Here is a 25,736-nt window from a genome sequence, read left to right as displayed (position 1 = left end):
ACAGTAGTGTAGTGAATGATTGAGGTTTTGCTTACAATAGTCATCTGGTTCATGGCCTTTGACAGGAGGTCGCTCAGCTCTGCTGGGGTGCAGGAGGCCATCTGCATGGAAGGATCTAGGAACATAACATGCAATTTGTCACAGAGCCAACCACATTTATTACAGGTTTATTACAAGGAACCAAGCTAGAGCAGAGGTGGAAAAATAAAATACATAATATTAAAAAATAATTTCTTAAGTTAACAGAATTTATATTTTTAGTATTAGAATTCACTATTGTACATACAGTGTCACTTACGTTTGGATGTCAAAGCCTTCTTAACTAATGCATTAAAAATAATTTTACAAAAGAAAACTGCAGATGCATGGTGATATAGGTAAAATATATTGTGAAATAAATGCATTTTAAAATATTTAATGAGCTTTCTCAGTTCACCTGTGTTTCCTCCAGAAATGCTGCAAACTTTGGAATTTACCCTTTGTTGGAGGGGGTTTTCTGTCGTCCCTGAAATTACAGAACAATTTTTATCAATATTTGTTTACCATTAGAGATCAAACCGTGTTTGAAATAGTTTCAGCTAATATTCGCGCTCATGTAAGTGACGTCACCGATTAACGGTACAGCCAGCGCATACTTTTAGGTTAAATAAATAAGTAAGTTTACCATCATTCATTGATAATATGCCAGCAAAACGTTAACAAAGCTATCAAAACATCTCATCTACACATAACGATGAGATTAAAAGCCCAAACTTTCATTAAACAAGGGCTCAAAATATAGAGTTAGCCAACCGCCTCTGAAAACGGTTGAGATGCTAACGGACTTTTTCAAAGACACTAAATCATTTCTTTTAAGTAAATATTCAACAGAAGTGTGTCAGTTACACTTAAGAAAAGTGTCAGGAACAGTTTTATATATTATGTGTGTGATTTTGTGGACTAAAACTTACCTAAAATCAGTGAAAACAACAGCGAGACGGAGGCTTGCTGCTTGACGTTTCCCCGTTTCCATGGCAACTCAGATCCGCTACAGCATTTGAAAGCGATTCGAACGTTCAACGCGCACGCGCATTAAAACACGTCACAGTCATGCAGCATTTACAAACATAAACATATATAATTATAACATTACATACAATTATTAAATCATGAAATTAAAATGCATTTTGTAGTTCTATCGACCCATTGTGCAAAATGAGAAAGTGAAACTTTAAAAGAACTTCTTTATATTTTTGGAAAACGTGCTTGGAGTATTTTTATACCAACACTTTACTTTTGTTATATATATATATATATATATATATATATATATATATATATATATATATATATATATATATATATATATATAAAGCCAGTTTGTGCTTTTCAGATTCTCTTTAACTGTAAAAAAATAAATAAAATAAATGTACAATATATTAGATTTATTCATGTCCACTACAATGGGCACCAGGACGGAAGCAACAACAACAACAACAACAAAAAATATATTTTAACCATACAGCATTATGAGCTAGAGTTCAAACACAGTATGTGAACTAGCGTTGAAGATTTTGAACTTAACACATACTGAAACAATGAGCAATGGCAATCAGAATGAAAAAAAGATAGATGGAGTCTCAAAAAACATTTTGATTCTTTTTGTTGGTCGAGTGGGTGAATTGGAGTATATGTACTTGCTGGTTTTGATAAATATGTGTTTGTGTGATTGATTGCATATAGCATCCAGGCATCAGTGTGTGTGTGTGTGTGTGTGTGTGTGTGTGTGTGTGTGTGTGTGTGTGTGTGTGTGTGTGTTGCTTTGTGTACACTCATAGTCATTTCACATTCGTTGTTTCACAATATTGTCTCTTGTTAAAAACTATACATAACATGATTCATGAATAGGCTATATTTTTAAAATATATTTTTACATATGTACACAGGCCTATTTATGCATGTAACATGAAGATAAATTTTTAAGCTTTATGTTCTATGCATTTTTACATTTTTAAAATATAAACAGTATACATATATATATACATATATATATATGGAAAAAATTAAGAGACCACTTAATATTGATTTCTGACCTTGGAGTGGTCTCTTAATTTTTTTCCAGAGCTGTATATATATGAAGACTTCAGATGCAAAAGCCAGTGCCATCTGAAATTCTTCTAAAATGAGCATTTTTATCAAGCTCATATGTTTATGTTCAGTTATTTCACTTTAATGGCAATGAAAAGGACCTATTAATTGCCATTCAAGTGAAATTACTGAACCTACGAGCTTGATAAAAATTTCAGACGGTACTTAGAGGCTTTTGCATCTTAAGTCTTCATATTAACAGTGTTTCACATATATGTTGCATTCATGGTTTTCATTAACGCTCCTTCTTGTGTGTTTATGACCTGCCGATACCGTTTGAGCAATCTTCGGTAGGCTATGCTTTCATTTAATTTTAAAATGGATGCATCGGACAAGAAATCACGGAAACTTGAGGACTGCTCATTTTATCAGTGTCAGAGTAAGAGCCTGCTATAGATTTTGCTGCTCATTTATGTGGATTTATTATAAATAACCACTGCTATAAACTTGTTTAATTTACTTAAATAGGGTTTTTATAACGAATTAAAATTATATCAGTAAATAAGTCAAAAGACATGCACGTCCTAATAGTGCACGCAATGTCCGATTCCTCTAACCAAGTTTCAACATATATTAGACGTTATGATTTCGATCATATGCGTCGGCGTAGGTATCTGTTGATGAAACAACCTCATTTCGACATTGAATCGATGTCATATTTTCGACGTAATAATGTTCTGATGTACCGATCAAATAGTGAACGTTGAATCAACATTGAAATTTGATCGGTGACTGATACTGATCTTTACAACCAAAAATAAACGTTGAATCGACGTCCGTTTGCTATCTGGGTTGTGTGTCATTTTTCATTTGAACTGTGCAACATTATCTAAACAAGGCGATGGCTTGTGTTTTTATTGTTTCAGTTTATTCATCTCCCATTTCTGTCAATATAGTCATCGCTATAACCTTAAACCCGGATGATGTGTTGTTTAACATGATCAACCCAGTTAATTTTTGTATGATCAACTCTGGAATATTTCTTCATTTATAAAAAAAAAAAAAAAAAAAAAAAAGAGAGAGAGAGAAAAAAACTTAATTTGATCTAAGACTGGAGATTGCATTGGAAAGTAATGTAAATGAGTGAAAGCAATGGGATGTTGTTTAATTTGTATGTCTTTACTCTTAAAGGATTAGTTCACTTTCAAATAAAATTTTCCTGATTATTTACACACCCCCATGTCATTCAAGATGTTCATGTCTTTCTTTCTTCAGTTGAAAAGAAATGAAGGTTTTTGATGAAAACATTCCAGGATTTTTCTCCTTATAGTGGACTTCAATGGCCTCCAGACGACTGAAGATCAAAATTACTGTTTCCGTGCAGCTTAAACGATACCAGACAAGGAATAAGGGTCTTAGTGAAACCATCTGTCATTTTTGAACATTTTTTAAATGTATATGCTTTATATAATCAAATGATCACCTTGCACGTGCTTCCACCAAAACCGCACTTTCGTATTCTACTTACGGAACGAAGTCCGAACGCAGCGCCAGTTCTGTTTTATCCGTAAGTTGAATAGGGAAGGTGAAGGACATACAGCGTAAACTTTTTGAAGAATACGAAAGTGTGGTTTTGGCGGAAGCATGTGCAAGACCATCATTTGTTTATATAAAGCATATATATTTAAAAAAATTTTTAGAAAAATTTACTCTTGTGTACTGTACATTTATTTTTTGTTCTTCCTTGTCAATCATTAAAGGGTTAGTTCATCCAAAAATGAAAATTCTGTAATTTATTACTCACCCTCATGTCATTTCACCTTCGTTAATCTTCAGAACACAAATTAAGATATTTTTTGTTGAAATCCGATGGCTCAGTGAGGCCTGCATAGCCAGCAATGACATTTCCTCTCTCAAGATCCATTAATGTACTAAAACATATTTAAATCAGTTCATGTGAGTACAGTGGTTTAATATTAATATTATAAAGCGACGAGAATATTTTTGGTGCGCCAAAAAAATGAAACAATGACTTATTTAGTGATGGCCGATTTCAAAACACTGCTTCATGAAGCTTCGGAGCATAAATGAATCAGCATATCGAATCATGATTCGGATCACTTGTCAAACAGCCAAACTGCTGAAATCACGTGACTTTCGCGCTCCGAACCACTGATTTGACACACTGATTCATTACACAGAGAAGCACGGAGAAGGTCCTTTTCCTGGAACACGCAGAAGAAGAAGCCTTGAAGAAGCTTTGAAGGTTCTGATGTCTGGGCAGATGATCCTTATTCTCTGGAACACACAGATCTGGAGGATCTCTGATGAGAGGATTTTTGAAGTTGCTGCAGAAGATATTTTGAAGATGGGGGGGCTAAGCTTGTAGTCGTTGTCTCTGGTGCAGTTTTCAAACTCCCCAAATTCACTTCTTGCAGAACTTCCTTGTTTCTCTCTTTAGAGCTTCAGAGTCTTGAGAGAGCAACTTCACGACTCTGTAGAGAAGGAGGTAATTGCAAATTGGCACAGATCCAGTGTTTTGATTGGCTGATGCTGTCAGAAGTGGCCGCTGAATGGGCACGAGATTCATTTAAATATCTTAAAGTTCACGTTTAGAACAATGTCCTTAAGGTTTTTCCTATGCATAATTCACTTTCCAAACCAGTTTCAGATTAACCTTGGCATCGTGCTGAAAACATAAAGACCAGACATCATTGAGTTATGTTGAACTTTTACCTATTCATTAATGTATACCTTAATAGGCAAGTTTGTATATTTTGCATAAACACGAACAACACTCATTAAGTAAATAGAGTTCTGATAATAGAAATGGAAAAGATTTGCTCTATTTTGTCCACTGTGTGTCTATTTTGTGTCATTTGTGACTTCAAGCCACTTGCAGACTTTTCTGGTAAGTGGAGTTCAGTTCACACCTCAGGTCTTAGGACTGAGGGACTGGGGTGAACAATGGGGAAAACTGTGATTAGGATTAGCCTGCTCAATGACATGCTAATGTCATCATTCTTCTTTTGCACAAATGGTCTTGATAGGCTTATCTGCTAGCCTATTTCATCATGGCAGATGAGGTGATGAGGAGAGTCTTCCCTCATGTCTGCCTGCTGATACTACACTCGTATTGCGTGTGTAACAGTGGCCAGCTAGTGAGAGTGATGCACACTGACAACTGCTAGAGAATGCTGTGTTTAGCGTCATTGTTAGTGCACTCAACTCGCCTGGTGAGACACCTCGACTGACTCAGAGCAGGGTGGTTAGGATTGGAGGGTGAGTTTTAGAGGCGGAGCAGTGAAGAGAGGGGTGGGTTTGTTTGGGTTGATTTCAAATAATGTCTAACAGTTTATAGAATGATCAACTCTCTTGCAAGTCTTCCAGGGACGGACTGGGACTAAAAAACGGCCCTGGACTTTGACTAGGCCCGGCCCAAAGCAATCGGCGTGCGGAAACTCGACAACAACAACAATAACGCCTGGAATGAGTGTCACAAGACTTTAATTGTGGCTCATGATACTATACCATCCAAATTATAGCAATAGCACTGATGTTGACTAGATGTTGTGTTAAAAGCACATTAGATTAACTTGAATACTCATATAGCAGGGGTCTCAAACTCAAATTGTCCCGGGGCCGTTTCTGTGATTTACACCTCATAGGAGGGCCATATTATCCTTCAAGCGCAAGAAAGCGCAACATTTCAGAAAATGTACTTTCCTTTGCATTATTTCTCATTTACTTCAAATTTCATTAGGCCTACTAAAATATTTTTATACCTATACTATAAATATTTTATTTACCATACTAAATGTAAACAGCAGTGTCTCTCTCATTGTTACAGAGTGTAATATAATTATATAATACTATTACTAATATAATACTATTCATTGAAATAGTCTGGTGCGACTTCTCACATCCAACAAGATATATGGAATAAAAAATCAGTAATTTAAAACCAGCAACACTTGTGGCGTGGACGGGTCAGAAATAAACAAAAAAAAAACTGGAGCTATATAGCAACTTTATTTTGCCAAAAAAATAAAAATCTCTCATTGTTAAATACATTATTAGTTTTTAACATCTAGTGGAAGTATTTTCCCTTACTTTATGTTAGCTTAAATAACATTAAAATCTTGCACTGAACACTGTACTGAACAAATACAATCCCTGAATACATTTGTACACTCTTCTGTTTCTTGACAGACACCTGCAGCGCTTGTGCTCACACAGCTGGGCCACATTTGTCCAAGATGCCGTTTGAGCATCGGTAACGTTTAATGGCTGCATCAGACGCGTTTCGGTGGTTTAAATCGGCGCTCATGACTTAAAGTCGAGTGCTTTTAACGTAATTTAGGCAAGCGCGCTCATAATAGAAGCGATTGAGAGCGCGGCTCATGGTTGCATAGCAACGACAGACGCCACTGGAGCGAAAGTGCATTGGAAAGAAGAATGCGGCGCGGCCGCTTATGTGACGCGATATGTGAATGCCCCTTAGAACGGCGACTTTTTCTTTGCATATCAGACAGGTAGCAACTAGAGAATAATAATAATAATAATAATAATTTAGCGGGCCGGATTATGTTTTATTTTTGAGATCAATTGCGGGCCGGCAGTTTGAGACCACTGATCTAACGTCTTTGCTGCTTACTTGGCGGCCACTAGTGCAGCTGGCATCCAACTTAAAGGTGCATTGCTGCCACCTACAGTACTGGAGTGTGAAACAGATTAGTGGGGGAAAAAAACAGATGATGACTGCGTGCGTGGCGGGTGGTGGGCCGGCCCGCCGGCCGTCCTGGAGTACCGGCCGTTCTGTGATTCTCCAGATCACACAGATGGCCAGTCCGCCCCTGAAGTCTTCTGTGTTAACAGAGAAAGGGGTTGATAATGTTGATGTCGTTATCAATTGCGGAAAAAGTGCATTGAATCTAAAGGATTAAACTGAATGTGTTCTCTGTTACAGTTCAGTCCAGCTGAAGAGCTCAAACCCAGAGTCCAGCTGTGTGTCTATAAAGAGTGACTGCTCTATGGATCCACCACGAAAGTTTAAGAGAGGAAAAAAACAGCCTGATCTCAGGTATAGAAGTGTGAGTGAATGCAGGGCTAGTTGTAACACAAACACAGTAATCTAAAGGATTAAACTGAATGTGTTCTCTGTTACAGTTCAGTCCAGCAGAAGAGATCCAACCCAGAGTCCAGCTGTGTGTCTATGAAGAGTGACAGATCTATGAATCAGCCACGAATGTTTAAGAGTGGAGACAAACGGCCTAAACTGAGGTATAGGGGTGAACGGGGCACAACCTAATGCGGGGCTAGTTGTAACACGAACACAGTAATCTAAAGGATTAAAGTGCCCCTATTTTATGTTCCTAATTTTGTTTTGGGAGTCTCCTACAACAGGTTTACATGCATGCAAGGTCAAAAAACACTTTCGTTTTATCATAATATACATTTAATTTTACCTAAGTTCGAAGATAGAGGTGTTTGTTAGAAGCAGTTTGAAGAACTGTCTCTCTAAACTCCTTCTTTCCGTGAGCCTACACTGCTCTGATTGGTCTACTGCGTGCACCGAAACGACAAACGGAACGCCCTTTGCCATAATTGAATGAAAGCTATACATTTTACTGTATCAATTCGAGCCCGAGTCCAATAATGAAATGTCTGAAGTAGAGGTCTTCACGGGTCCAAAAATTCATACCCGAACCCGAAGAGACCCATAAATGTGCTACACAGAACCGACCCAGGCCCGACTATTATTTTGAAAGTTGGACCCGGACCCGTGCAGAACCGAGAAATGCCATAAATGTACTTCCCAGAACCAACACTGACCCTTCTATTATTTGAAAGCTGGACCCGAACCCAGCCGGGAAGACACAGACCCGACTGACCCAAACATTTCTTTAGAAAAACTAAAATCTGAATGTTTATTGTACTGAAATCTTACTGATATGTCACTTGCATAATAATTTACTGTTTACAGAGAGAATTGTAAGACAAATCAGCTCAAATTAAATTAATTAATTTATAGGGAATTATAAAGTGTCACTTAGTTTACAACTGAACAACTGAATCATCCAGCGTTCATTTGCTCGGGCCATAATAAGCTCTTTTAGCAGATATGAATATCCAACTATCGTGAAAACACTATTTAGTAGCAAGGTAACATTTAGATTAGCAGTTTAAGACAGTAAATTTACAAGCACATAACTTATCTTACACAAATACGCACACACAAACACACTATCATACGTGGAGCAAACAGATAGGAAATTAAAAAGAAAGAGTTTTAAGAGAGAGTGAAATGATGAGCATTTCTATCAAAATATGCAGTTCATAAGACCTGACCTGAACGAACCATGAATCACAGTAATTTAATGCAACAGTTCAGCTTTAGGATCTGGAGGCACTTGCTTGTTGCTTGTCTTTGAATGTGGATCCCCTTTTTAGCGTAATTTGGCTTGGAGAAAAGGTTTTTTTCCGAGTTGATGATTTGTTGCAGGATCTTTTCAGGTCCGGAATGATGTCATGTAAAAACCAATGAATGAATGAATGAAGTCTCTTGCCATGGCTGGAGTTTAAAGTTGAGGCGGCAAAAGTCATTGTCACAGTTCTTCACTGGCAAACAGTGCTTTATTATGATTCAGGTAGCTATCATAAAGTCAGATAGGGTCGCAACATTCAAAGTATTTATTTCAGTTCAATCCAGTTGAGGGTCGTATTCATCAGGCCGGTATGGACAGTTTGTTGAGGAGCTGTGCCACTGGCTGTCATGTCGATGAGGCCTTCACAGTGGATGATCTAGTTGACTCGATCTATGTTGATACTTCAGGGCTGCGTTGTGGTCATGTCAAGGCACCAGTCCTCGGTCTCACCTGGATACGGCCTGGATCCGGTTGACTACGGTAAACCTCGGGATAAACAGAAAGACTAATATTAGCGTAGATGCAATTCTTCTGATGTAACGAGTACAGCTGGTGTTATAGGAAGTGTTCCCGGTTCCGGCTGACCTAATTTATGCAGCCTAATAATCCTTTAATGGATTTGAAAATATAAATTGATAATGTGTTATGTGTATGCCAGGTTAAAGAGATGCGTTTTTAGTCTATATTTAAACTGACAGAGTGTGTCTGCTTTTCGAACAGTGCTAAGAAGATTGTTCCAGAGTTTAGGTGCCAAACAGGAGAAGGATCTACCGCCTGCGGTTGATTTTGATATTCTAGATATTATCAGCTGGCCTAAATTCTGAGATCGCAATAAACGTGAAGGACTATAATGCATTAAGAGCTTGCTCAAGTTCTGAGGAGCTAAACCATTTAGTGCTTTGTAAGTAATTAGCAAGATTATAAAATCTATACAATGTTTAACAGTAAGCCAGTGCAGTGTTGACAGAACTGGGCTAATATCGTCATACTTCCTAGTTCTAGTAAGAACTCTAGCTGCTGCATTTTGTACGAGCTGTAGTTTATTTATCAAGCGGGAGGAACAACCACCCAGTAGAGCGTTACAGTAATCTAGCCTTGAGGTCATGAACTAACTGTTTTGCATTTTTCATTGAGAGCATATGTTGTAGTTTAGATATATTTTTAAGATGGAAGAATGCAGTTTTACAGATGCTAAAAACATGGCCTTCAAATGAAAGATTGGTATCAAAGAGCACACCCAGTTTCCTAACTGACGACGAAGACTTAACAATCAGGTATGGCCAGGTTTTGTCTTGTTTCAAAGGTGGCTTTTTCTCCTCCCCAATTATAAACTAAGCGTTCTCTCTAAGTGTTCCCCCTCTCTGCAGAGAATACAGAGAGTACTGTTTAGATTTTATTTCTATTAAACGGAATATGATACATTTACACAGATTTCATTCAAGCCATGATCTAAACTGAAAATAGAGATTTGTGTTCATACCAGACAGGACATGCTTTCAATCAACATTCAAAAGTTATACAATTACGTGAATTGTGAGTGTTTCTAACGATACTTGGTCACATGTATAAGTTGTAGACATGATATAGAATTATGCTGTTGAATCATGTTTGGTAATTCCATTTAGAATTGTTTCAAGTCCATTTAGAATTGAACAATTTGATATAGTTTATTTCTGTCTCTGTGGGTTTTTCTGTGTCATTCGGAGGTCACTCAGTGAAACAGGCCTGCATTGTCTCTCTGTCTCTTTTGATCTGGAGATCAAAGACTCTTTATCTTCTTGTGGCATAAAATTGTGTTGTCTTTTCAACCATTTGGTTTCTATAAATGGCTTGAAGGAACACTCCACTTTTTTTGAAAATAGGCTCATTTTCCAACTCCCCTACAGTTAAACAGTTGAGTTTTACCATTTTTTAATCCATTCAGCCGATCTCTGGGTCTGGCGGTACCGCCTTTAGCATTGCTTAGCATAGTTCATTGAATCTGATGAGACCAATAGCATCTCACTCAGAAATGACCAAAGAGTTTCAATATTTTTCCTATTTAAAACTTGACTCTCTGTAGTTACATCTTGTACTAAGACCGACGGAAAATGAAAAGTTGCGATTTTCTAGGCCGATATGGCTAGGAACTATACTCTAATTCTGGCATAATAATGCATCAAACTTTAATTTTCATTTTGGATGCATTTGAGATGCTTAGAATGCTTCAAATAGCATGAAACTCGATACAAATGTCAGAGATGTCAACTAGTGGGCAAAACCGTAGAAACAGGCGGGGAGGAGGGCCTCTATAGCGCCATCTTTGACAAAGTAGGGGGCTAGTTTAAACTACAGTCACCAAACACGGCACACATATTGCCATCATTAGGCTGGACAACTTTCTAATTTACAGTCATTAGCTCTGACCAACAGGAAGTCAGATATTTTGGTTTGAATGTGGATTTTTTTACACACAAACGCATACACGTAGACTCTCTCTCTCTCTCCCTCTCTGTCCAATCCCCCTACCCCCTACCACCTCCTCTCCTCTCCCCTCCCCTCTCACTCCTTCAGTCTGTGTGTGTGTGTGTGTGTGTGTGTCTGTGTGTGTCAGTGTGTGTATTACAATCTTGATTAGTGGTTATTAACCCTTTTACAGATTCATTGATAAACTTATAAAACTTTTGAACTGCAAATGATAACTTCACATGCATTTGAAATTGAGCCATGGATTTCATGTATTGGGAGGTCAAAAACACATGAAGAAAAGTGTTGTCCGCCATTGCCCACCATGCACAGTTGCTCTGAAGCCACCGGAGTGGCGGTGCCACCGGGCTTGGGCCCATCATCGCTGCTTGGGCCCATCATAGCTGCTTGCAGCTATATTTTTATGTGTTTTTCGCGGTATTCACACTGAAAACCAATGCTGCCGCTTAGTCTTTTTGCCACTCACTGGGTGTTACAGCAGTCATAGCGGCCAATAGTGACGTCAAGTGCTCACCCTCTATAGCTGTGTTTTGCAGTGTTCTTTGCCAATCTCAATATTGTTCATTTTTAATGATTAAAAAATGTCATTATTTTAAAATGTTTATTAAAAAGTTATTAAAACATATAGTGATTTATATAAAAATATTGACAAAATATTTTAGTTTTGTCTATTTTTTTGATTACATAAAACAACAATTTAAGCTGTCATATGGTCATGTTACAACGTGCCCTTCACATGTTACAATGTACCTCACCTAGGGGGCATATTGTCACATTTCACTTCCATTTTTTCAGGGAAAATAAAGAAAAAAGTATGTCATTTAAAAGTGTCATGTGATCGTGGTTGATGTTCACCTGAGTTTAATTAATTCTGTAATTATGTAGTTGTTCTGAATCCCTAATTCCTAATATTACCCTTTTTCTCAGTTGCTTTGTTACATTTTTCGAATTTTGATTAACATTTGCAAACCAGTAAGTTCATTTCTCAAAATAATTGAAATTAAAGTTTGACACAGAATATTCCAGTAAATGTGCACAACATGTATAAGTCTGTATGCTTTTTATTTTACTTAGTTTTGAAAGCAGTTCAGTCCAGCAGAAGAGATCAAAACCAGAGTCCAGCTGTGTGTCTATGAAGAGTAACTGCTCTATGATGAACCCACCAATGTTAAAGAGTGGAAACACACAGCCTGATCTCAGGTATATTATTTCTATATAAGTAATGGTTATAGTATTTTATTTTTATGAAATTGTTATTAATATACAGCAGTGTAATGATCTGGATTTGAACAAAAAGAAAAATGACTGAGTTCCAATCCTGCAAGATTTTTTACACTCCTCATTCTGATTTAAGGTTAAATCTTCTATCCAGACAATGTGAAAACAAAACTTAAAATTTATTGTTGTTTAATTAATTTAGGTGCTGCACTGCACATCATACATCACTCAAACACATGATTAATAATTGAAACATTTCAGAAACCTAATTATGTTCTGTGTCCCATTATACAGCAAACAAACAAAAATAATATTTTTTTGTGATTTATGGCTGTTTACTTTACATTAACTTGTGTAATAATGTGTGTTTTTTTTTTTTAATTTTACAGCCATGAGTCTAAACCTGCTGTCCTCAACACATTGAGATCAAATCTGATGAAGAAGTTTGAGTGTTTGTATGAGGGAATATCAAAGCAGGGAAACCCAACACTCCTGAATGAGATCTACACAGAGCTCTACATCACAGAGAGTGAAAGTGGAGAGATCAGTAATGAGCATGAGGTGAGACAGATTGAGACACAGTCCAGGAGAGCAGAAACAGAGGACACACCGATCAAATGCAGTGACATCTTTAGACCTTTACCTGGACAAGACAAACCCATCAGAACTGTGCTGACAAAGGGAGTCGCTGGCATTGGAAAAACAGTCTCTGTGCAGAAGTTCATCCTGGACTGGGCTGAAGGGAAAGAGAATCAGGATGTTCAGCTCATATTTCCACTTCCTTTCAGAGAGCTCAACTTGATGAAGGACAAAACACTCAGTCTTTCAGATCTTCTTCATGTCTTTTTCCCTGAAACAAAAGAAATGGAAATATCCAGTGACAAATATAAAGTGTTGTTCATCTTTGATGGTCTGGATGAGTGTCGTCTGTCTCTGGATTTTCAGAGCGATGTGAGGTTGTGTGATGTGACTGAACCAGCCTCAATGGATGTGCTGCTGACGAACCTCATTGTGGGGAATCTGCTTCCTTCGGCTCTCATCTGGATCACCTCCAGACCAGCAGCAGCTGATCTCGTCCCCTCTGAGTGTGTCCATCGAGTGACAGAGGTACGAGGCTTCAGTGACCCACAGAAGGAGGAATACTTCTGGAAGAGAATCAGTGATCAGCGTCTGGCCTACAGGATCATCTCACACCTGAAGTCATCAAGGAGCCTCTTTATTATGTGTCACATCCCAGTGTTCTGCTGGATCTCAGCCACTGTTCTAGAGAAGATGTTGAGGAAATCACGGAAAAGAAAGCTCCCCAAGACTCTCACTCAAATGTACACACACTTCCTGATCATTCAGACCAACATCAAACTTGAGAAGGACTATGAGACGGACTATGAGATGAACGTGAAAGATGAAGACGTGATCCTCAAACTGGGGAAACTAGCTTATCAGCAGCTTGTGAAAGGAAACCTGATCTTCTATGAGGAAGACCTGAGAGAGTGTGGCATTGATGTGACAGAAGCATCAGTGTACTCAGGATTGTGCACTTAGATCTTCAGAGAGGAGTTGGGCTTGTATCAGGGGAAAGTCTTCTGCTTTGTTCATCTGAGCATTCAGGAACATCTAGCAGCTCTATATGTGCATCTCTCCTTTATAAACAAGAACATCAATGTGTTTGACCAGATTACCAAACCAACTAATGGAGACAAAGTTTCACTATCTGATCTCCATCAGAGAGCTGTGGATGAGGCTTTAGACAGTAAAAATGGGCATCTGGACCTTTTCCTTCGTTTCCTTCTGGGTCTGTCAGTGGAGTCTAATCAGAGTCTCTTACAAAAACTAATGACACAGACAGGAAACGGCTCTCACAACAATAAGAAAACAGTTGACTATATTAAAGAAAAGATCAGTGAGAATCCCTCTCCAGATAAATACATCAATCTCTTTCACTGTCTGAATGAACTGGGTGATCTTTCACTAGTGAAAAAAGCTGAACGCCGTACGTATGGAGGATTACGTCATGTGAAACTCTCCTCATCTCAGTGGTCAGCTTTAGTTTTTGTGTTGTTGACCTCAGAGGAGACAATGAAGGAGTTTAACCTGAACAACTTAATTGGAGAAGAATATGATTAGTAAGTAACACTGAGTACAGTCATTGCAGTCAAAAACATTATGAACAAAGAGAAACAAAGAAATCAGAGATTTTTCAATTACAGGGCACAGACAGATTTCTGGGATGTTGTACATAATTTGCGGGTGCTTCTCAAATGGCAGATGTAGACATTAACAAAGTACATTTACTTGAGTACTGTATTTAAGTACACTTTTTGAGTGTCTGTACTTAAGTATATTTTTTTTCTGGAAACTTGTGACTTTAACTTCACTACATTTGAAGACAAATATTGTACTTTTCACTCCACTACATTTCTATCAAGCTCCTTGAGTAAAAAAGTCGTTAACAGCTTTGAAAATCATTGGATGATTTTTTTTCTTCTTCTCTAAAACGTGATTGTTTTTTGCAGATGACAGACAGCCTATCAATAATGACTCGTGTAATGCCATGTCGTGAAGTTCAGTGATTTCCCAGCATGTTTTGAACACTGATAAGTTAGAGTAGAATAGAATAGAATAGAAAACTTTTATTGTCACTGTACAGCTGTACAACGAAATTTAGTCTCATTCAAGTGCACACACATACAAATAATACACGTAAGAAAGAAATATATAATAAATAATGAAAAAATATGTACTCTTTATATTTTGAATAAAGAGTATATTGCACATCAGAAATTGCACAAAGCCCTTATTGCAAGGGGAAGAGAATCCTATAGCATGAGAAAAACTAGAACATTTGATTGCAAAAAAGCCTTCTTGCATATGTAATGTAACATTATGTTAGGTGGCATTTAGAGATGTGTCCTTTATGATGCTGTAAGCTCTCTTGAGGCAGCGAGAACTGTGTAGGTCCTCCAAGGTTGGGAGACGGCACCCAATGATTTTCTCAGCAGTCCTGATGACCCTCTGAAGCTGTTTTTTGCACACCACAGTGCAGCTGGAGAACCACACACAGAGGCAGTAAGTGAGAATGATCTCTATGGTGGAATGGTAGAAGGAAGCCAGCAGACTCTGAGTGATGTTGTTCTTCCTAAGGAACTACTTTTTCCACTACTACTGTAGTGTCGTCAGCAAATTTGATGAAGGTGTTGCTGGAGTGGAAAGGTGTGCAGTCATATCTATAGAGGGTATAGAGCAGGGGGCTAAATACACAGCCCTGAGGGGAGCCGGTGCTGAGACTAAGACGAGATTAAGAGCTGTTGAGATGTGTGCTCTGACCCTCTGTGTGCATCCTGTCAGAAAGTCCTTAATCCAAAGACATATGGAGTTAGGCAGACCCAGGTCCAACAATTTACACACCAATCTGTGGGGGAGGATTGCAAATGCAGAGCTGTAGTCCACAAAGAGGAGTAGAGTGTAGTTCCCCCGCTGCTCCAGGTGGGTCAACACAGTGTGACGAGCTACAGCTACTGCGTCCTCCGTGCACCTATTTGCCCTGTAGGCATACTGATGTGGATCAAAGTTGGGGGGCAGAAATGATAGAATATGTCTCCGTACCAGTTTTTCGAAGCACTTCATTACCACAGGGGTAAGTGCTACTGGCCAGTAATCATTGAAGCTGGTAATGGATGATCTTTTGGGCGGAGGGACTATAGCGGAGAATTTCAAGCAGGGTGGTACAACAGACAGGGATAGGGATTTGTTAAAGATTGTAGTAAAGATCCCAGCCAACTGGTCTGCACAGTATTTCAGAACATGTCCGGGGATGCCATCAGGGCCCGCAGCTTTCCTGGGATTGATGGCTCTCAATGTGTGCCTCACCTCATGCTCCTCCACAGAGAGGGTGAATTTGCAGTTGCTGTGGGCAGTTGGGTGCTGTATGGCTGTATTGTGTAATTCCACCACAAAGTGGGCAAAGAAGAGGTTCAGCTCCTCTGCCAGCGAGGCGTCACCCTCAGCAGTTCCATGGCCGTACCTGAAGTTGGTGAGATGCTGAACTGCCTGCCACACCTGCCTGCTGTTGTTACTATCCAGATGGTCATCAATCCACTTCCTATATTCAGCCTTGGCTCTTCTGATGCCTCTCTTCAGATTGGCTCTGGCTTTGCTGTAGAGAGCCCTGTCGCAAGACCTGAAGGCATTGTTTCTCTCCTTTAGCAGCTGCTGGACCTCCCTGGTCATCCAGGGTTTCCGATTGGGATAGACCCGGATGTGTTTGTCCACTGTTACAATGTCTGTGCAGTTCTTTATGTAAACACTTTGAGGTCCTGGTGTCCAGTATGTTAGCTCTTCTGGTAGCACACTTTACATGCTGGTGAAATTTAGGGAGCACTGCTATAAAATCTGCATGGTTGAAATCCCCCGCAATTATGTGTATGGCGTCAGGAAACATGCTCTGCTGTAAGCTAATGTTGCAGTACAAGTGTCCGAGAGCCGAGTTAGTGTTAGCATCCGGTGGAATGTACACGGCAGTTTTCATGACCACAGGGCCTGCATTTAACAGTCACACACTCCAGGTCCGGGGAGCAGTGACTGGCTACAGTCACTATGTTAGTGCACCAGTTGTTATGAACATACACACATAGTCCCTCTCCCTTGCTCTTACCGAAATCACTGGTCCTATCATGACGTTGTACCGTGTAGCCTGTTAGCTCGATAGAAGAGTCCGGAATGGATGAATGTAACCAGGTTTTAGTTACAAGTAAAATGCAACTGTCCCTGCCGGCAAAGTTCGTTGCAGCCAGTAGTCTCAATTCATCCATTTTATTTGTGATGGATCTTGCGTTGGTGAGGAAAAGGCTGGGAAGTGGTGGTTTGTATGGCTGCTTACGTAGCCTCGTTTAGGAGATTGTGCCGGTCATAGACGTTGTTTGCCCAACAGAATATATTGGGAATTATAAACACATAAACCACTAATAAAACAAAGCACTGAAAGTGAGAGCACTGAGCAGCAGTGTCTGTGCATGCTGCCATCTTGGTACTACCTTGGTACTACCTACCTTTTGATTGCAAAATGGAAGGAGTCAAGTCATCTTCATTCATATAGCACTTTTCACAATACATATTGTCTCAAAGCGGCTTCACAGTGACAATAGGAAAATTCTAATCGAGCTTAAGTTGGTTCTTGATTGAATCACTTCCGTTGTAAAAACTGTTAATGATTACTTTAGGGGCTGCTTAGATGACACCTTTCCTACTGAAAACCGAATAGCTTTAATGCATTCTTGCCTATAGTCTATAGTCTATATTTGCGTTTGTGTATTTGCGCAAAAGCTTGATCTTTTTTTTTTTTTTTAAGTGATATTTGCCAAATTACTTTACTGGTACGCATAATACAGAAAATTTTGTTGTGTCTGTGTATCTATGCGAACTGGAATAATTTTGATAACATTTTATCTATACATAGAAAGGAAAGGGAAATGGGCCTTTGCAGGGGATAGATTAGTTGAAACATCAGGGCTGCGTTCCAATTGTCTATGAAACCTATATTATTCTGTGAAGACTGTAAATAGTGTGAAATATGTTAATATAATTATATGTAGAGCTGCAGGATTAATCCTAAAAAGATCATGATCTAGATTCAAATACCCACACAATCTCTTTACTAAATGATAACAATTCGCCTTTCTATTAAACCTTTGACAAATATCATACCGAAACATTCAAATCTGTGTTGGTGCTGCTGCTGAGCCGGAAAGAGCAGTTATCATATAATGTTACAGGTATGAAACGGCTCCAAAAACAGCCATTTCAACCACACAGTATCATTATTTCTTTCTTCATAACAAATATTCAAATTATCACAGAAGAACTGGGATAAAAGTTTACATTTCGCATATAAACACTGATGTCTATGATCAAAACAGTGTATGGGTTCATTATGAAATGTAAGACAAAAATTGTGTTTTCAGAGATGAAAGCATACTTGCTATTTTTTGTTTTAGTGTAAATTAATCACTGAACACTAAACTGCCAATAATGTAAGCCACTGGGAGACACAGACGGCTGTCATTCACTGCATTGCATTAATAAAAAAGCAAGTTAATATAAAGATTTTTAATACAAAGTATATTTCCAAAATTAAGTTTCAATAGTATTTACGTGCAGTGATCGTGGTGGCAGGAACGTGTGATGTTGCCATGAGCACTTACTAGAGCGTCTCATTCTAGTGTTTAATGCTGAGGAGGACTCGAGTCTACAAGCCTCAGAAGAATTGGACTAGGAAAGACACAACCTCACTAGGATGCAGCCTTCTGTTTGAGAAGCTCCCAATATCAATATGTAGGAGACTCCTGGAACTGGAGGATGACTGACATAGTGATAACCATAGCAACGGACGGGACAAAAAAATCTGATGTCAAAATTGATCTGTGCACTAAGTGTTGTAGTGTAAATGAAGACTAATGAAGACCTGCCACAGCTACATTGACAAGAAAAAGAAAATAATTACCTTTTTATTTTCAAATAGTGGCACAGAAAACACAGCAGATGAAGTTCTTCAGAAGCTGCTGCCTGTGGTTACAGCAACTAGATCAGCTGTGTAAGTAACACTGAGAACAATCATCACTGTTAAAACATTATCACATTTCTAGCTTAAACATTATAAATTAATGATTTAATCAAAAATATGTGTCACTCTTAAGCTTTTAAACATAACCATTTTTGTGACATTTGTATTATTTTCAAATGCGCATTTATAATGCATGTATGATAAACATTTATATTTAGACTTTTTTATATATTAATTTTAATTTGATATAAATGTTAATACATTAGTGAGATCAAATCAGAGTGATTGAGATTGTAATGAACATATAATGATTTTAGATGATCACAGTTAATGTGTTTGATATCTGATATTGGATATCACATCACATCAGTGGTGAGGCTACATAAGGTCAGGGTGGCACTGACCCACTCAGATTGATGGCTGCTCCACCCAATCAAATGGCACACCAAATAATTTATTTGTGGGAAAAGAAAAAAAATCACACATAAATGGCAATATATATTGCTCAAATACATGAATTTAACCACTCCTGGTTAAGCATGAAAAACAAAAGATTTATTCAAATTCTGAATGGATTGTATATAGTCTAGAAAGTCTAGAGCGTTCCCTTTATAATAATTAAAAAGCTGTCACCAATCTTACACTGAACAGAATTATAAACGCAACACTTTTGTTTTTGCCCCCATTTTTCATGAGCTGAACTCAAAGACCTAAGACTTTTTCTATGTACACAAAAGGCCTATTTCTCTCAAATATTGTTGTTGTTTATTGTATTAAAATATATGGCCTTTTACTGTGGCCAGCCTAAGGCACACCTGTGCAATAATCATGCTGTCTAATCAGCATCTTGATATGCCACACCTGTGTGGTGGATGGATTATCTTGGCAAAGGAGAAGTGCTCACTAACACAGATTTAGACAGATTTGTGAACAATATTTGAGAGAAATATGCCTTTTGTGTACATAGAAATAGTCTTAGATCTTTGAGTTTAGCTCATGAAAAATGGGGGCAAAAACAAGTGTTGCGTTTATAATTTTGTTCAGTGTAATTTTGTTCTTTGTTATGAGAGGATTTACGACCATGCAGAACTCAGCACTGGACAAAAAATCTGACTTTGAGCGGTGAGTGGATTCTAGCTTAAACACCTCTGATTGGCCATTGTGTTTAAGAAATCAGCAGACTGTGATTGGCTACATTGCTCAACGCTGCAAAACATGCTGTAATTAAAAACTTTTGACGCTCAGCCTATGATTATTTACCTTATGTTTTTTGCTCATATTTTTTCCATTGGTTATTTTAGCAGTTTCATTAGACATGGTGTCACACTGCTCAGGCCCCGCCCACGGCTGCATTACCTTGCCACTGCATCACACGGCACCTTTGTTGAAGACTGATTTACACACAACAAATCTAAACCAATGGAGCAAAAAATAGTATACAAATAAACCATAACAATGAACATGATGATGGAAAAAGATGTGCAGAAAGATGAGCAAAATGAAGAATATTCATTTCTGACAACTGAAGAGGAATCTCATTTAATTCACATTTATATTGATCAAATTCATCTTTTTTTCCATCTATAACACTGTTTGTGTGAACATGATTAGATGAATATCAGTTACATTATATCATGCAGAGTTTCTTTTATTAGAAATCTTTAAAATTTACATGGGCTACAGAGAGAGTGAAGAGTGTCATTGTTCTCTACAGGTTGGAGGATTGTGGTGTCACAGATGAAGGTTGTGCTGCTCTGGCTTCAGCTCTGAGATCAAACCCCTCACACCTGAGAGAACTGGATCTGTCTGGGAATAATCTAGGAGACTCAGGAGTGAAGCTATTCTCTGCTGTACTGGAGAATCCTCACTGTAAACTGGAGACACTGTGGTAAGATCATATGTGTCTATTACATGAAACTGTGTTACTGTGAATATTGCAATTTCAATAATTCATAAAGTAAAAAGCATGATCTAATTACCATTCATCAATTTAACCCTTGTGCGGTCTTCGTTTGGGAAGTACACTCAGGGTCTTCGGGGTCTCCACAGACCCCAGGCAACAAAATGCAATTTTGTAACAAAATACTTGTTTTTTAAAAAAACATTTAATTTTACTCTGTTTATTAATGTTTTTACTCCATGTTTGTACAGTTTTTGGAGGATTTATCATATTTTTTAAATTTATATAAATAAATTAAAAAATATTTTTTTAAAATAGGTTTTTATACAAAAACAGCTTTTTATGTAAAATTCACTTTATAAAAGACCCACATTTCTAAATTTCATTCATGGGGATAACATGGATAATTTGACATGGTTTAGTGTAAGATTTTTGCCCATCTTTTGGAAAATGCAGTTTTAAAAGTAAAAAAACTATCATTTTTACCAGTAGATGGCTGCAGAGCTCCACTATATGCTATGTGCTATTTGAATGACTGAAAGACATCTTTTCATAAGTTTTTTTCAGTTGGATTCATATCTAAATATTATGAAATCACAATTATAACAATAAAGGGTACTTTTTGTCAAAGTTTAGTATTTTTTGTAATGAAAAAAAATAGTTTTTCAATATTGTTACATTATGATGAGACTCCACTGTGAAAATGGACAAAATTCATCCTCAAAATCAACATTTTGGAAAAATTAATTTTTTCAGTACAAAAAATGCTAAACTTTGACAAAAAGTATTTTTTATTGTTATAATTGTGATTTCATAACATTTAGATATGAATCCAACAAAAAAACTTATGAAAAGATGTCTTTCAGTCAGTCAGATAGCACATAGCAAATAGTGGAGCTCTGCAGCCGTCTACTGGTAAAAGTGATTTTTTTTTACTTTTAAAACGGCATTTTCCAAAAGATGGGCAAAAATCTCACACTAAACCATGTCAAATTATCCATGTTATCCCCATGAATGAAAGTTAGAAATGTGGGTCTTTTATAAAGTGAATTTTACATAAAAAGCTGTTTTTGTAAAAATATTAATTAATTTATTTATTTATATAAATTTAAAAGATACGAGAAATCCTCCAAAAACTGCACAAATATGAAGTAAAAACATTAATAAACAGAGTAAAATTACATTTCTTTTTTAAAAAGCAGTTATTTTATAACAAAATTACATTTTATTGCCTGGGGTCTGTGGAGACCCCGAAGACCCTGAGTGTGACCCTTTTCTTTACACTAACATAAAAACAAGATATCACTCCGATTTTTTTTTTCTTTGTAGATCTAGAAAGTGTTAACAACGGTACAAAGTTTCATGTCATTTGGACAAAGAGAATATTTTTTTTATTTGAGCAAACGTCGTTTGGGGTCTGTGCAGACCCCAAAGACCCTATAAGGGTTAATGTCAGGTCTGTTCATATGATGTAAGAGAATTAATGTTTTTGTTTGAAGTGTACTTATTTTCTCCTGCTGCTGTGAGTTCATGTGATTAACCTGCAAATGATTGAACACATGAGTTGCTCCTCATTAAGGTGATACTACTGAACTGATAGTCACACTGAAAGACACGCTTTGACATCAACATTTAACACTCATTACTTTAACACTCTGAGGTCTAAAAACGCGCCGGCGCGTTTTGCAGGTTTTTTTTCACATTGCAGCAAAACAGACTTAAAATACTCTGTCATTTGTTGTCATAGAGACATAAGTAATACATCAATTGAAACTATAGAATATCTCCTTTTATTTGTATACACTCAGAGTAAAAACAAAATGTTGTGCTTTTTGTAAAATAAAGAAAACTAACATGATGCGTGATCTCTCGTCTCCCTCTGAACGAAGTCCAATCTGATAGTTCTCAGAAAATGAACTGTAACTTAGTGAATACTAATCACAAAAAATTCATACTTATGTCTAACAAAACGTTGAAATGTCAGGTTTTAAATCGTGCAAGTCAAATCGAAAACAAACCTTCTGTGTTTATGTAATCTGTATGAAAAGAGAGCCATGTCAGAAGTCCGTGATTCAGCTCATTACCCACTAATGCGGCCACGCCCACGGAGCCACCGCTATTCACAGGCAAATTCAGAGACAACACATGCATTCATCATCTCAATCGTGTATTTATTGCCTTGAAAATTGTTTATCTGGATGAAAAAGCCATGGTTAGCGATCTCTGGAAGACATGCAGTAAAGTCCTGTTTGTTTTCTTCTATTGATAAGTTTTAAGTGAGTTTTTGTTTCTTTAGCGCCCTCCGGCTGTAGTATGAATTGGTAAACACCATTCATGGAATATCGTCTTCTTCTTAGGTGAATTTGTGGACTAAAATGCACAGAGCGCCCTCCGGCTGCAGTATGAATTGCAAACACCAGCGCTCATAGAGATAACAATGAATATTAAATAAAAAATAACTCCTCTGTATAGAAAATTGACATAAACATATGAGAATCCTATATTTCTCCAAATGTGCATGCTTTTAAACTAAAAGCCTATATTCAGACTCTTTGCATCACAGAAATACATTATATTTTAAAGTATAATATAAAACCATTATTTTATATTGTAATAAAATTTTTCTGTATGTTTCATATACCATGATGAGCTTGAGACATCACAGAAGTTTTTTTCACAGCCTACCTGACTGAAATGCCTCATTAATATGCAAGTCTTTTCAGGTCATTACTATTCAATTCTTTTGTCTTCACAGGTGAGAATGAGCCATTATTCATGGAGATTCACGCCTCCTCGCATACTGTGTTTCTTGGCAAAAAGTGTCTTACAAAAACTAAATCAGTATATTGTTATAAATGAAAGAGTAGTCAGCATAATTTTTACATAATTTTGAAGCAAAAACTCTAGTCTACAACCTTCAATACCCAAAAGTCTTGTGAACACAGATTTAATATACTTTTATTGGCCTTATATCAGTGACTTAAGTTTTTTGTTTTTTCAGTAACCACGCATAAACGTTATTCCTTCAAAAACACAAACATGTACACACATGTTCCTCACATATTATTGTAGCCTAGTTTGTGCTGAATATAGTGTAATGACACTTTTTCCATTAATATGTTTATGAACAACTGAAAAAAGCACAAATGTCAGGGCATGTCAAAACTTCTCCAGGCCCCAAATCAGCCTCAGACTCCAGAGGGTTAAACACAACAAATCTCAGCACAGCCATGATTGTATAATTGCTTATTTATCATTTAAAAAATAATATCCCTATTATTTATAACAAGCTGACCTCAAGTACCTGTTAAGTGCAGCTGGAAGCAATGTGAAATGCGAGCAAAAGTCTTTTTCCTCGTTAGGAAAGAGACTTTTGAAGGTATGTAGGCTTGTGTTTTATGACATGTGTATGACAAATGTATTATCAAATATATGCGTTTATAATGTATGTATATTAACATTTATGTCTAGACTTTTAAAGGGAAAACAGATGGTATTTAATGTATTTCGTAGGAATTTAACTTCGTCAGCTATAGAAAAATCCTATAGTTTCCCCCTGATATTTAGTGACAGTTGGCATGGGCCGCTGACAGATGACAGTTGCTCGCCCCCTCTTTCTTCCCTGTCCTGTCCTGCCCCACCCACTCCCTCCCTTCTTCTCACAGCTGTCCACACACACTTAAGATGATTGTGAGGTAGACTTGAGCTGAAAGAGACTCTAAGGTTCGTAACATTAACCTCTTCTGTAACAATTTTTCTAGATTTCTAGATGTGATATACAGTTTTAAATTATGTCAGTTTTTATATAGTCTTTCTCACATAATCTCTTAGAATAACATTAAAACTCACTGACATAATTGTTTAAAAAGAGATATTGCACAAATTATGAACATACAATTACTTAATAAATATTCCTGTTGAATTTGACTACAGGTGTGTTATGATAATGTTTTGTGATCTATGACACAGACCAAGATCATCTAACATGGTGATTTTGAGTTTGTTATTGGTTTCTCTTTGATAATGAAGTCTCTGTTGATCTGAAAGAGTGAAGAGTGTGTCATTGTTCTCTACAGGATGGATAAGTGTGCTGTCACAGATGAAGGTTGGGCTGCTCTGGCTTCAGCTCTGAGATCAAACCCCTCACACCTGAGACTACTGTATCTGTCATGTAATAATCTAGGAGACTCAGGAGTGAAATTCTTCTCTGCTGTACTGGAGAATCCTCACTGTAAACTGGAGAAACTGTGGTAAGATATACGTGATTCTCACATGAATTTTATAATTTAATTTATGTAATAGGGGAATCGCTAGCAGAAGGCTCGTCCAATCCTGACAGCAAAATGGAAATGTATGACTTTCTAATATTTACAGATGGAGAATATACCTGTGAAATATAAGTTATGCGCTTAGGAAAACACCACATCACAAAAGCATTAAACAGCGCAATTATCTGTCAGCACATGAATCTGTCAGAGCATCTGACGGGGCAAGCCGCTTTAAACGATAGGCCTACGTGTTAACTATATCTTAATATTACAAGTTATTTTTAATGCCTTTAATATTAAGCATGTCTCATGTTTAAGCCAAACTATATTGTGCATTTCCCCCACAGCAGCACGCTGTATCCACCAATGTTTTTCAGATGCGCTTGTATAAAACTAAGTGTATATTGATATAAACAGTATCGCCTCATTCCATGTCGTATATTAAAATATATCGGTTTATCATACAAACTCGATATACCACCCAGCCGTAATATATATACACACACGTAAGTATATATATATATATATATATATATATATATATATATATGTATGTATATGTGTGTGTGTTATCTGTGATGTAGTTAATCTGGTTTATTTATTTTTTATTTTTGACTGGTAGAAGTTCTGAATAGTTGGTAAGTTAAACAATTGTGTAGGTAGGCTGGTGAGAGGCTGGTTTCAACACCCTGCATATATAATAACAATGGTGCAATAATGTATGATTCAAATAAAGTATCAAAAGCAAGTAATCATACAGTTTTATAGAACAACACTTTTAAAATGCATAATATAATGTACATTGTATAAACAACCATATTATGTATTATAAC

General features: G+C 37.2%; 1 pseudogene; it reads left to right on the top strand.

Moving 5' to 3' along the window:
- LOC137005424 (NACHT, LRR and PYD domains-containing protein 12-like) overlaps positions 1-25,736 on the top strand; it is a 109,047-nt pseudogene that overhangs the window by 6,738 nt on the left and 76,573 nt on the right.

Source organism: Chanodichthys erythropterus, chromosome 17 (assembly GCF_024489055.1).
Source record: "Chanodichthys erythropterus isolate Z2021 chromosome 17, ASM2448905v1, whole genome shotgun sequence".
Taxonomy (NCBI): Eukaryota; Metazoa; Chordata; class Actinopteri; order Cypriniformes; family Xenocyprididae; genus Chanodichthys; species Chanodichthys erythropterus.
This window is presented reverse-complemented; position numbering and strand designations above follow the sequence as displayed.